Here is a 15538-nt window from a genome sequence, read left to right as displayed (position 1 = left end):
CTTAACAACTTCAGAAAATTGTGGTAAGTGAAAAATATTACATTTGATATAAGGCCTCACCCTAATTGAAAACCTCTATTTTTTGGCACAGGCTCATATAAAATTAACTTCTGGCCATTTTGCATAAGTCTGATACATGAAATATGCTTTCTGTTGCTTTAAATAGATGTTAACTTATACATAGAGACATTAAAAAGTGTTAGTTTTGGTATCTTTTGGTTTTTAGAAGCTCAAATTTGATAGTTTTAATTGTTCTAATTCAACGCCACAATTCAGCACCCAAAATTCAGATATAAAAAATGCCACATTTTTTTTATTTGGTATCATATGGCTTTGAAACTTTGTAACCTGTTTTATAATATACTAAGCTTGGATCATGCCAAGTTTTATTAGAATTGGTCAAGTTTTAGGCCCCTAAGAGGTGCATTTCAGCAAATTTAGAATTTTTACTTTGGCATCTTTTCTGAATGATCTATTGGTATTGATTTGTCAAACTATATGAGAAGAAATGATTTTCACTTTCATTTGATAGAAATTTTCTGAAAAAGTCACTTTTCAGGTTAAATGCCTAAAATGTAGCTTTTTCACTTTTTTCACTATTTTTTCAAAAACAGCATGCTTAATTTCTCTCTGACAGTTTTTTTCTGATATCTATTTGTGTTTGTGGTATTTATTTCAGTTGTTTAACTTAATTGTGAACTCGGAACACAAAAAAAGTAGATAAAAACATAAAAAGAGTGCAAAATGTGCTGTTTTAATAGTCTAAGTCTAACGGTCAGTATACGCAGCAGGTGAAATGTGAAGTTCTATGCACTTAAAAGTTGTATTCCAAAACAGATTGCACTGAACCTACATCAAAAACACTTATTACTGGTTGCTTAACCATTTCTGTTTCACAGACTACCTTTACTTTCTTCTGTTGGATAGCTAGTGGTTTAAATATTGGCCTTTTGAGGCTGACATTTCATTCAGTTTTTAAACAGTAAAGTTAATAAACTTTGCATCAGACCATACTGTCTGCATATATAGTTGAAAGTGACAGTCTTGTTACATCCAGGCTCCATGTTTTATCATATCTGAGCACAGATTTTAGCAAAAAGAAGTATATCTCCATCTCCCATATCATTTATATGCTTTTAAATATGCAAATGTGGGGAACGGCCTAAACTGGCAATCTGTTTTTTTAAGCATAACATTGCTAAAGACCATTTTATCCACATGTGTTATGCTATTTGAAACTTATATTTCCATCAAAAGTACATTTATAACCTGTTAAAGTTTGTTTGATAACTTAACAACTTCAGAAAATTGTGGTAAGTGAAAAATATTACATTTGATATAAGGCCTCACCCTAATTGAAAACCTCTATTTTTTGGCACAGGCTCATATAAAATTAACTTCTGGCCATTTTGCATAAGTCTGATACATGAAATATGCTTTCTGTTGCTTTAAATAGATGTTAACTTATACATAGAGACATTAAAAAGTGTTAGTTTTGGTATCTTTTGGTTTTTAGAAGCTCAAATTTGATAGTTTTAATTGTTCTAATTCAACGCCACAATTCAGCACCCAAAATTCAGATATAAAAAATGCCACATTTTTTTTATTTGGTATCATATGGCTTTGAAACTTTGTAACCTGTTTTATAATATACTAAGCTTGGATCATGCCAAGTTTTATTAGAATTGGTCAAGTTTTAGGCCCCTAAGAGGTGCATTTCAGCAAATTTAGAATTTTTACTTTGGCATCTTTTCTGAATGATCTATTGGTATTGATTTGTCAAACTATATGAGAAGAAATGATTTTCACTTTCATTTGATAGAAATTTTCTGAAAAAGTCACTTTTCAGGTTAAATGCCTAAAATGTAGCTTTTTCACTTTTTTCACTATTTTTTCAAAAACAGCATGCTTAATTTCTCTCTGACAGTTTTTTTCTGATATCTATTTGTGTTTGTGGTATTTATTTCAGTTGTTTAACTTAATTGTGAACTCGGAACACAAAAAAAAGTAGATAAAAACATAAAAAGAGTGCAAAATGTGCTGTTTTAATAGTCTAAGTCTAACGGTCAGTATACGCAGCAGGTGAAATGTGAAGTTCTATGCACTTAAAAGTTGTATTCCAAAACAGATTGCACTGAACCTACATCAAAAACACTTATTACTGGTTGCTTAACCATTTCTGTTTCACAGACTACCTTTACTTTCTTCTGTTGGATAGCTAGTGGTTTAAATATTGGCCTTTTGAGGCTGACATTTCATTCAGTTTTTAAACAGTAAAGTTAATAAACTTTGCATCAGACCATACTGTCTGCATATATAGTTGAAAGTGACAGTCTTGTTACATCCAGGCTCCATGTTTTATCATATCTGAGCACAGATTTTAGCAAAAAGAAGTATATCTCCATCTCCCATATCATTTATATGCTTTTAAATATGCAAATGTGGGGAACGGCCTAAACTGGCAATCTGTTTTTTTAAGCATAACATTGCTAAAGACCATTTTATCCACATGTGTTATGCTATTTGAAACTTATATTTCCATCAAAAGTACATTTATAACCTGTTAAAGTTTGTTTGATAACTTAACAACTTCAGAAAATTGTGGTAAGTGAAAAATATTACATTTGATATAAGGCCTCACCCTAATTGAAAACCTCTATTTTTTGGCACAGGCTCATATAAAATTAACTTCTGGCCATTTTGCATAAGTCTGATACATGAAATATGCTTTCTGTTGCTTTAAATAGATGTTAACTTATACATAGAGACATTAAAAAGTGTTAGTTTTGGTATCTTTTGGTTTTTAGAAGCTCAAATTTGATAGTTTTAATTGTTCTAATTCAACGCCACAATTCAGCACCCAAAATTCAGATATAAAAAATGCCACATTTTTGTTATTTGGTATCATATGGCTTTGAAACTTTGTAACCTGTTTTATAATATACTAAGCTTGGATCATGCCAAGTTTTATTAGAATTGGTCAAGTTTTAGGCCCCTAAGAGGTGCATTTCAGCAAATTTAGAATTTTTACTTTGGCATCTTTTCTGAATGATCTATTGGTATTGATTTGTCAAACTATATGAGAAGAAATGATTTTCACTTTCATTTGATAGAAATTTTCTGAAAAAGTCACTTTTCAGGTTAAATGCCTAAAATGTAGCTTTTTCACTTTTTTCACTATTTTTTCAAAAACAGCATGCTTAATTTCTCTCTGACAGTTTTTTTCTGATATCTATTTGTGTTTGTGGTATTTATTTCAGTTGTTTAACTTAATTGTGAACTCGGAACACAAAAAAAGTAGATAAAAACATAAAAAGAGTGCAAAATGTGCTGTTTTAATAGTCTAAGTCTAACGGTCAGTATACGCAGCAGGTGAAATGTGAAGTTCTATGCACTTAAAAGTTGTATTCCAAAACAGATTGCACTGAACCTACATCAAAAACACTTATTACTGGTTGCTTAACCATTTCTGTTTCACAGACTACCTTTACTTTCTTCTGTTGGATAGCTAGTGGTTTAAATATTGGCCTTTTGAGGCTGACATTTCATTCAGTTTTTAAACAGTAAAGTTAATAAACTTTGCATCAGACCATACTGTCTGCATATATAGTTGAAAGTGACAGTCTTGTTACATCCAGGCTCCATGTTTTATCATATCTGAGCACAGATTTTAGCAAAAAGAAGTATATCTCCATCTCCCATATCATTTATATGCTTTTAAATATGCAAATGTGGGGAACGGCCTAAACTGGCAATCTGTTTTTTTAAGCATAACATTGCTAAAGACCATTTTATCCACATGTGTTATGCTATTTGAAACTTATATTTCCATCAAAAGTACATTTATAACCTGTTAAAGTTTGTTTGATAACTTAACAACTTCAGAAAATTGTGGTAAGTGAAAAATATTACATTTGATATAAGGCCTCACCCTAATTGAAAACCTCTATTTTTTGGCACAGGCTCATATAAAATTAACTTCTGGCCATTTTGCATAAGTCTGATACATGAAATATGCTTTCTGTTGCTTTAAATAGATGTTAACTTATACATAGAGACATTAAAAAGTGTTAGTTTTGGTATCTTTTGGTTTTTAGAAGCTCAAATTTGATAGTTTTAATTGTTCTAATTCAACGCCACAATTCAGCACCCAAAATTCAGATATAAAAAATGCCACATTTTTGTTATTTGGTATCATATGGCTTTGAAACTTTGTAACCTGTTTTATAATATACTAAGCTTGGATCATGCCAAGTTTTATTAGAATTGGTCAAGTTTTAGGCCCCTAAGAGGTGCATTTCAGCAAATTTAGAATTTTTACTTTGGCATCTTTTCTGAATGATCTATTGGTATTGATTTGTCAAACTATATGAGAAGAAATGATTTTCACTTTCATTTGATAGAAATTTTCTGAAAAAGTCACTTTTCAGGTTAAATGCCTAAAATGTAGCTTTTTCACTTTTTTCACTATTTTTTCAAAAACAGCATGCTTAATTTCTCTCTGACAGTTTTTTTCTGATATCTATTTGTGTTTGTGGTATTTATTTCAGTTGTTTAACTTAATTGTGAACTCGGAACACAAAAAAAGTAGATAAAAACATAAAAAGAGTGCAAAATGTGCTGTTTTAATAGTCTAAGTCTAACGGTCAGTATACGCAGCAGGTGAAATGTGAAGTTCTATGCACTTAAAAGTTGTATTCCAAAACAGATTGCACTGAACCTACATCAAAAACACTTATTACTGGTTGCTTAACCATTTCTGTTTCACAGACTACCTTTACTTTCTTCTGTTGGATAGCTAGTGGTTTAAATATTGGCCTTTTGAGGCTGACATTTCATTCAGTTTTTAAACAGTAAAGTTAATAAACTTTGCATCAGACCATACTGTCTGCATATATAGTTGAAAGTGACAGTCTTGTTACATCCAGGCTCCATGTTTTATCATATCTGAGCACAGATTTTAGCAAAAAGAAGTATATCTCCATCTCCCATATCATTTATATGCTTTTAAATATGCAAATGTGGGGAACGGCCTAAACTGGCAATCTGTTTTTTTAAGCATAACATTGCTAAAGACCATTTTATCCACATGTGTTATGCTATTTGAAACTTATATTTCCATCAAAAGTACATTTATAACCTGTTAAAGTTTGTTTGATAACTTAACAACTTCAGAAAATTGTGGTAAGTGAAAAATATTACATTTGATATAAGGCCTCACCCTAATTGAAAACCTCTATTTTTTGGCACAGGCTCATATAAAATTAACTTCTGGCCATTTTGCATAAGTCTGATACATGAAATATGCTTTCTGTTGCTTTAAATAGATGTTAACTTATACATAGAGACATTAAAAAGTGTTAGTTTTGGTATCTTTTGGTTTTTAGAAGCTCAAATTTGATAGTTTTAATTGTTCTAATTCAACGCCACAATTCAGCACCCAAAATTCAGATATAAAAAATGCCACATTTTTTTTATTTGGTATCATATGGCTTTGAAACTTTGTAACCTGTTTTATAATATACTAAGCTTGGATCATGCCAAGTTTTATTAGAATTGGTCAAGTTTTAGGCCCCTAAGAGGTGCATTTCAGCAAATTTAGAATTTTTACTTTGGCATCTTTTCTGAATGATCTATTGGTATTGATTTGTCAAACTATATGAGAAGAAATGATTTTCACTTTCATTTGATAGAAATTTTCTGAAAAAGTCACTTTTCAGGTTAAATGCCTAAAATGTAGCTTTTTCACTTTTTTCACTATTTTTTCAAAAACAGCATGCTTAATTTCTCTCTGACAGTTTTTTTCTGATATCTATTTGTGTTTGTGGTATTTATTTCAGTTGTTTAACTTAATTGTGAACTCGGAACACAAAAAAAAGTAGATAAAAACATAAAAAGAGTGCAAAATGTGCTGTTTTAATAGTCTAAGTCTAACGGTCAGTATACGCAGCAGGTGAAATGTGAAGTTCTATGCACTTAAAAGTTGTATTCCAAAACAGATTGCACTGAACCTACATCAAAAACACTTATTACTGGTTGCTTAACCATTTCTGTTTCACAGACTACCTTTACTTTCTTCTGTTGGATAGCTAGTGGTTTAAATATTGGCCTTTTGAGGCTGACATTTCATTCAGTTTTTAAACAGTAAAGTTAATAAACTTTGCATCAGACCATACTGTCTGCATATATAGTTGAAAGTGACAGTCTTGTTACATCCAGGCTCCATGTTTTATCATATCTGAGCACAGATTTTAGCAAAAAGAAGTATATCTCCATCTCCCATATCATTTATATGCTTTTAAATATGCAAATGTGGGGAACGGCCTAAACTGGCAATCTGTTTTTTTAAGCATAACATTGCTAAAGACCATTTTATCCACATGTGTTATGCTATTTGAAACTTATATTTCCATCAAAAGTACATTTATAACCTGTTAAAGTTTGTTTGATAACTTAACAACTTCAGAAAATTGTGGTAAGTGAAAAATATTACATTTGATATAAGGCCTCACCCTAATTGAAAACCTCTATTTTTTGGCACAGGCTCATATAAAATTAACTTCTGGCCATTTTGCATAAGTCTGATACATGAAATATGCTTTCTGTTGCTTTAAATAGATGTTAACTTATACATAGAGACATTAAAAAGTGTTAGTTTTGGTATCTTTTGGTTTTTAGAAGCTCAAATTTGATAGTTTTAATTGTTCTAATTCAACGCCACAATTCAGCACCCAAAATTCAGATATAAAAAATGCCACATTTTTTTTATTTGGTATCATATGGCTTTGAAACTTTGTAACCTGTTTTATAATATACTAAGCTTGGATCATGCCAAGTTTTATTAGAATTGGTCAAGTTTTAGGCCCCTAAGAGGTGCATTTCAGCAAATTTAGAATTTTTACTTTGGCATCTTTTCTGAATGATCTATTGGTATTGATTTGTCAAACTATATGAGAAGAAATGATTTTCACTTTCATTTGATAGAAATTTTCTGAAAAAGTCACTTTTCAGGTTAAATGCCTAAAATGTAGCTTTTTCACTTTTTTCACTATTTTTTCAAAAACAGCATGCTTAATTTCTCTCTGACAGTTTTTTTCTGATATCTATTTGTGTTTGTGGTATTTATTTCAGTTGTTTAACTTAATTGTGAACTCGGAACACAAAAAAAGTAGATAAAAACATAAAAAGAGTGCAAAATGTGCTGTTTTAATAGTCTAAGTCTAACGGTCAGTATACGCAGCAGGTGAAATGTGAAGTTCTATGCACTTAAAAGTTGTATTCCAAAACAGATTGCACTGAACCTACATCAAAAACACTTATTACTGGTTGCTTAACCATTTCTGTTTCACAGACTACCTTTACTTTCTTCTGTTGGATAGCTAGTGGTTTAAATATTGGCCTTTTGAGGCTGACATTTCATTCATTTTTTAAACAGTAAAGTTAATAAACTTTGCATCAGACCATACTGTCTGCATATATAGTTGAAAGTGACAGTCTTGTTACATCCAGGCTCCATGTTTTATCATATCTGAGCACAGATTTTAGCAAAAAGAAGTATATCTCCATCTCCCATATCATTTATATGCTTTTAAATATGCAAATGTGGGGAACGGCCTAAACTGGCAATCTGTTTTTTTAAGCATAACATTGCTAAAGACCATTTTATCCACATGTGTTATGCTATTTGAAACTTATATTTCCATCAAAAGTACATTTATAACCTGTTAAAGTTTGTTTGATAACTTAACAACTTCAGAAAATTGTGGTACTGTGAAAGTACTTTTATTCGTGGGGTACCAATTTTCGTGGTTTTCGTGGATGACTTTATCCACGAATTTAAGTGTCCAACGAAATAAAATAACCATTGTCTAAATCAAGACCTGGAAAGATCCCAATCGGTAGGTTCGACTACTGATATGAAATGTATGATCTAGTCTAAGAGAAGATATTGAATAGCACCAACTCTGAGAATACTTTAATAGCAGTCACAGAACTACAACCGCATGCAGGATTATACCCATTTAATCTTTAATAACCTAAAATGTACAACTTTTGTTTTTGATCAATGAAAGTCAGATTTCCGGTATTGATATGCCAGTATGATAAAGTGTTCATTTTATATCCTCATAGTTCTCGTACATATAAGAAATAAAAAAATTATGCTGGTCTTGATTTTGATAAGAATTATTTGGCAATTCATAGCATTTGTTTATGTTACTGTTTTCTTTAGGTGACATGTTAATGGCCTAATTAACACCTTTGATGGTCTTTAATCTGTTGATTACTTTATCATGGGTTAATTAGTGTTATCACTACGATTTACACGGGTCAATGTTTACTTTGCAATTTCCTTCAATCTAGACTATTTGTAACCCTCGTTTCTAAAGGCTTCAATTTTTCAATTTTATTTTTTTTAGAAAAATAAAATCCACGAATTTAAAAACCCACGAACATGTAAATATTGCTCAAACCACGAAAATTGATACCCACGAATTAAAGTACTTTAACAGTAAGTGAAAAATATTACATTTGATATAAGGCCTCACCCTAATTGAAAACCTCTATTTTTTGGCACAGGCTCATATAAAATTAACTTCTGGCCATTTTGCATAAGTCTGATACATGAAATATGCTTTCTGTTGCTTTAAATAGATGTTAACTTATACATAGAGACATTAAAAAGTGTTAGTTTTGGTATCTTTTGGTTTTTAGAAGCTCAAATTTGATAGTTTTAATTGTTCTAATTCAACGCCACAATTCAGCACCCAAAATTCAGATATAAAAAATGCCACATTTTTTTTATTTGGTATCATATGGCTTTGAAACTTTGTAACCTGTTTTATAATATACTAAGCTTGGATCATGCCAAGTTTTATTAGAATTGGTCAAGTTTTAGGCCCCTAAGAGGTGCATTTCAGCAAATTTAGAATTTTTACTTTGGCATCTTTTCTGAATGATCTATTGGTATTGATTTGTCAAACTATATGAGAAGAAATGATTTTCACTTTCATTTGATAGAAATTTTCTGAAAAAGTCACTTTTCAGGTTAAATGCCTAAAATGTAGCTTTTTCACTTTTTTCACTATTTTTTCAAAAACAGCATGCTTAATTTCTCTCTGACAGTTTTTTTCTGATATCTATTTGTGTTTGTGGTATTTATTTCAGTTGTTTAACTTAATTGTGAACTCGGAACACAAAAAAAAGTAGATAAAAACATAAAAAGAGTGCAAAATGTGCTGTTTTAATAGTCTAAGTCTAACGGTCAGTATACGCAGCAGGTGAAATGTGAAGTTCTATGCACTTAAAAGTTGTATTCCAAAACAGATTGCACTGAACCTACATCAAAAACACTTATTACTGGTTGCTTAACCATTTCTGTTTCACAGACTACCTTTACTTTCTTCTGTTGGATAGCTAGTGGTTTAAATATTGGCCTTTTGAGGCTGACATTTCATTCAGTTTTTAAACAGTAAAGTTAATAAACTTTGCATCAGACCATACTGTCTGCATATATAGTTGAAAGTGACAGTCTTGTTACATCCAGGCTCCATGTTTTATCATATCTGAGCACAGATTTTAGCAAAAAGAAGTATATCTCCATCTCCCATATCATTTATATGCTTTTAAATATGCAAATGTGGGGAACGGCCTAAACTGGCAATCTGTTTTTTTAAGCATAACATTGCTAAAGACCATTTTATCCACATGTGTTATGCTATTTGAAACTTATATTTCCATCAAAAGTACATTTATAACCTGTTAAAGTTTGTTTGATAACTTAACAACTTCAGAAAATTGTGGTAAGTGAAAAATATTACATTTGATATAAGGCCTCACCCTAATTGAAAACCTCTATTTTTTGGCACAGGCTCATATAAAATTAACTTCTGGCCATTTTGCATAAGTCTGATACATGAAATATGCTTTCTGTTGCTTTAAATAGATGTTAACTTATACATAGAGACATTAAAAAGTGTTAGTTTTGGTATCTTTTGGTTTTTAGAAGCTCAAATTTGATAGTTTTAATTGTTCTAATTCAACGCCACAATTCAGCACCCAAAATTCAGATATAAAAAATGCCACATTTTTTTTATTTGGTATCATATGGCTTTGAAACTTTGTAACCTGTTTTATAATATACTAAGCTTGGGTCATGCCAAGTTTTATTAGAATTGGTCAAGTTTTAGGCCCCTAAGAGGTGCATTTCAGCAAATTTAGAATTTTTACTTTGGCATCTTTTCTGAATGATCTATTGGTATTGATTTGTCAAACTATATGAGAAGAAATGATTTTCACTTTCATTTGATAGAAATTTTCTGAAAAAGTCACTTTTCAGGTTAAATGCCTAAAATGTAGCTTTTTCACTTTTTTCACTATTTTTTCAAAAACAGCATGCTTAATTTCTCTCTGACAGTTTTTTTCTGATATCTATTTGTGTTTGTGGTATTTATTTCAGTTGTTTAACTTAATTGTGAACTCGGAACACAAAAAAAAGTAGATAAAAACATAAAAAGAGTGCAAAATGTGCTGTTTTAATAGTCTAAGTCTAACGGTCAGTATACGCAGCAGGTGAAATGTGAAGTTCTATGCACTTAAAAGTTGTATTCCAAAACAGATTGCACTGAACCTACATCAAAAACACTTATTACTGGTTGCTTAACCATTTCTGTTTCACAGACTACCTTTACTTTCTTCTGTTGGATAGCTAGTGGTTTAAATATTGGCCTTTTGAGGCTGACATTTCATTCAGTTTTTAAACAGTAAAGTTAATAAACTTTGCATCAGACCATACTGTCTGCATATATAGTTGAAAGTGACAGTCTTGTTACATCCAGGCTCCATGTTTTATCATATCTGAGCACAGATTTTAGCAAAAAGAAGTATATCTCCATCTCCCATATCATTTATATGCTTTTAAATATGCAAATGTGGGGAACGGCCTAAACTGGCTATCTGTTTTTTTAAGCATAACATTGCTAAAGACCATTTTATCCACATGTGTTATGCTATTTGAAACTTATATTTCCATCAAAAGTACATTTATAACCTGTTAAAGTTTGTTTGATAACTTAACAACTTCAGAAAATTGTGGTAAGTGAAAAATATTACATTTGATATAAGGCCTCACCCTAATTGAAAACCTCTATTTTTTGGCACAGGCTCATATAAAATTAACTTCTGGCCATTTTGCATAAGTCTGATACATGAAATATGCTTTCTGTTGCTTTAAATAGATGTTAACTTATACATAGAGACATTAAAAAGTGTTAGTTTTGGTATCTTTTGGTTTTTAGAAGCTCAAATTTGATAGTTTTAATTGTTCTAATTCAACGCCACAATTCAGCACCCAAAATTCAGATATAAAAAATGCCACATTTTTTTTATTTGGTATCATATGGCTTTGAAACTTTGTAACCTGTTTTATAATATACTAAGCTTGGATCATGCCAAGTTTTATTAGAATTGGTCAAGTTTTAGGCCCCTAAGAGGTGCATTTCAGCAAATTTAGAATTTTTACTTTGGCATCTTTTCTGAATGATCTATTGGTATTGATTTGTCAAACTATATGAGAAGAAATGATTTTCACTTTCATTTGATAGAAATTTTCTGAAAAAGTCACTTTTCAGGTTAAATGCCTAAAATGTAGCTTTTTCACTTTTTTCACTATTTTTTCAAAAACAGCATGCTTAATTTCTCTCTGACAGTTTTTTTCTGATATCTATTTGTGTTTGTGGTATTTATTTCAGTTGTTTAACTTAATTGTGAACTCGGAACACAAAAAAAAGTAGATAAAAACATAAAAAGAGTGCAAAATGTGCTGTTTTAATAGTCTAAGTCTAACGGTCAGTATACGCAGCAGGTGAAATGTGAAGTTCTATGCACTTAAAAGTTGTATTCCAAAACAGATTGCACTGAACCTACATCAAAAACACTTATTACTGGTTGCTTAACCATTTCTGTTTCACAGACTACCTTTACTTTCTTCTGTTGGATAGCTAGTGGTTTAAATATTGGCCTTTTGAGGCTGACATTTCATTCAGTTTTTAAACAGTAAAGTTAATAAACTTTGCATCAGACCATACTGTCTGCATATATAGTTGAAAGTGACAGTCTTGTTACATCCAGGCTCCATGTTTTATCATATCTGAGCACAGATTTTAGCAAAAAGAAGTATATCTCCATCTCCCATATCATTTATATGCTTTTAAATATGCAAATGTGGGGAACGGCCTAAACTGGCAATCTGTTTTTTTAAGCATAACATTGCTAAAGACCATTTTATCCACATGTGTTATGCTATTTGAAACTTATATTTCCATCAAAAGTACATTTATAACCTGTTAAAGTTTGTTTGATAACTTAACAACTTCAGAAAATTGTGGTAAGTGAAAAATATTACATTTGATATAAGGCCTCACCCTAATTGAAAACCTCTATTTTTTGGCACAGGCTCATATAAAATTAACTTCTGGCCATTTTGCATAAGTCTGATACATGAAATATGCTTTCTGTTGCTTTAAATAGATGTTAACTTATACATAGAGACATTAAAAAGTGTTAGTTTTGGTATCTTTTGGTTTTTAGAAGCTCAAATTTGATAGTTTTAATTGTTCTAATTCAACGCCACAATTCAGCACCCAAAATTCAGATATAAAAAATGCCACATTTTTTTTATTTGGTATCATATGGCTTTGAAACTTTGTAACCTGTTTTATAATATACTAAGCTTGGATCATGCCAAGTTTTATTAGAATTGGTCAAGTTTTAGGCCCCTAAGAGGTGCATTTCAGCAAATTTAGAATTTTTACTTTGGCATCTTTTCTGAATGATCTATTGGTATTGATTTGTCAAACTATATGAGAAGAAATGATTTTCACTTTCATTTGATAGAAATTTTCTGAAAAAGTCACTTTTCAGGTTAAATGCCTAAAATGTAGCTTTTTCACTTTTTTCACTATTTTTTCAAAAACAGCATGCTTAATTTCTCTCTGACAGTTTTTTTCTGATATCTATTTGTGTTTGTGGTATTTATTTCAGTTGTTTAACTTAATTGTGAACTCGGAACACAAAAAAAAGTAGATAAAAACATAAAAAGAGTGCAAAATGTGCTGTTTTAATAGTCTAAGTCTAACGGTCAGTATACGCAGCAGGTGAAATGTGAAGTTCTATGCACTTAAAAGTTGTATTCCAAAACAGATTGCACTGAACCTACATCAAAAACACTTATTACTGGTTGCTTAACCATTTCTGTTTCACAGACTACCTTTACTTTCTTCTGTTGGATAGCTAGTGGTTTAAATATTGGCCTTTTGAGGCTGACATTTCATTCAGTTTTTAAACAGTAAAGTTAATAAACTTTGCATCAGACCATACTGTCTGCATATATAGTTGAAAGTGACAGTCTTGTTACATCCAGGCTCCATGTTTTATCATATCTGAGCACAGATTTTAGCAAAAAGAAGTATATCTCCATCTCCCATATCATTTATATGCTTTTAAATATGCAAATGTGGGGAACGGCCTAAACTGGCAATCTGTTTTTTTAAGCATAACATTGCTAAAGACCATTTTATCCACATGTGTTATGCTATTTGAAACTTATATTTCCATCAAAAGTACATTTATAACCTGTTAAAGTTTGTTTGATAACTTAACAACTTCAGAAAATTGTGGTAAGTGAAAAATATTACATTTGATATAAGGCCTCACCCTAATTGAAAACCTCTATTTTTTGGCACAGGCTCATATAAAATTAACTTCTGGCCATTTTGCATAAGTCTGATACATGAAATATGCTTTCTGTTGCTTTAAATAGATGTTAACTTATACATAGAGACATTAAAAAGTGTTAGTTTTGGTATCTTTTGGTTTTTAGAAGCTCAAATTTGATAGTTTTAATTGTTCTAATTCAACGCCACAATTCAGCACCCAAAATTCAGATATAAAAAATGCCACATTTTTTTTATTTGGTATCATATGGCTTTGAAACTTTGTAACCTGTTTTATAATATACTAAGCTTGGATCATGCCAAGTTTTATTAGAATTGGTCAAGTTTTAGGCCCCTAAGAGGTGCATTTCAGCAAATTTAGAATTTTTACTTTGGCATCTTTTCTGAATGATCTATTGGTATTGATTTGTCAAACTATATGAGAAGAAATGATTTTCACTTTCATTTGATAGAAATTTTCTGAAAAAGTCACTTTTCAGGTTAAATGCCTAAAATGTAGCTTTTTCACTTTTTTCACTATTTTTTCAAAAACAGCATGCTTAATTTCTCTCTGACAGTTTTTTTCTGATATCTATTTGTGTTTGTGGTATTTATTTCAGTTGTTTAACTTAATTGTGAACTCGGAACACAAAAAAAAGTAGATAAAAACATAAAAAGAGTGCAAAATGTGCTGTTTTAATAGTCTAAGTCTAACGGTCAGTATACGCAGCAGGTGAAATGTGAAGTTCTATGCACTTAAAAGTTGTATTCCAAAACAGATTGCACTGAACCTACATCAAAAACACTTATTACTGGTTGCTTAACCATTTCTGTTTCACAGACTACCTTTACTTTCTTCTGTTGGATAGCTAGTGGTTTAAATATTGGCCTTTTGAGGCTGACATTTCATTCAGTTTTTAAACAGTAAAGTTAATAAACTTTGCATCAGACCATACTGTCTGCATATATAGTTGAAAGTGACAGTCTTGTTACATCCAGGCTCCATGTTTTATCATATCTGAGCACAGATTTTAGCAAAAAGAAGTATATCTCCATCTCCCATATCATTTATATGCTTTTAAATATGCAAATGTGGGGAACGGCCTAAACTGGCAATCTGTTTTTTTAAGCATAACATTGCTAAAGACCATTTTATCCACATGTGTTATGCTATTTGAAACTTATATTTCCATCAAAAGTACATTTATAACCTGTTAAAGTTTGTTTGATAACTTAACAACTTCAGAAAATTGTGGTAAGTGAAAAATATTACATTTGATATAAGGCCTCACCCTAATTGAAAACCTCTATTTTTTGGCACAGGCTCATATAAAATTAACTTCTGGCCATTTTGCATAAGTCTGATACATGAAATATGCTTTCTGTTGCTTTAAATAGATGTTAACTTATACATAGAGACATTAAAAAGTGTTAGTTTTGGTATCTTTTGGTTTTTAGAAGCTCAAATTTGATAGTTTTAATTGTTCTAATTCAACGCCACAATTCAGCACCCAAAATTCAGATATAAAAAATGCCACATTTTTTTTATTTGGTATCATATGGCTTTGAAACTTTGTAACCTGTTTTATAATATACTAAGCTTGGATCATGCCAAGTTTTATTAGAATTGGTCAAGTTTTAGGCCCCTAAGAGGTGCATTTCAGCAAATTTAGAATTTTTACTTTGGCATCTTTTCTGAATGATCTATTGGTATTGATTTGTCAAACTATATGAGAAGAAATGATTTTCACTTTCATTTGATAGAAATTTTCTGAAAAAGTCACTTTTCAGGTTAAATGCCTAAAATGTAGCTTTTTCACTTTTTTCAC

Source organism: Mytilus galloprovincialis, chromosome 6 (genome assembly GCF_965363235.1).
Source record: "Mytilus galloprovincialis chromosome 6, xbMytGall1.hap1.1, whole genome shotgun sequence".
NCBI classification, from domain to species: Eukaryota; Metazoa; Mollusca; class Bivalvia; order Mytilida; family Mytilidae; genus Mytilus; species Mytilus galloprovincialis.
Note: the sequence above shows the minus strand (reverse complement) of the source record.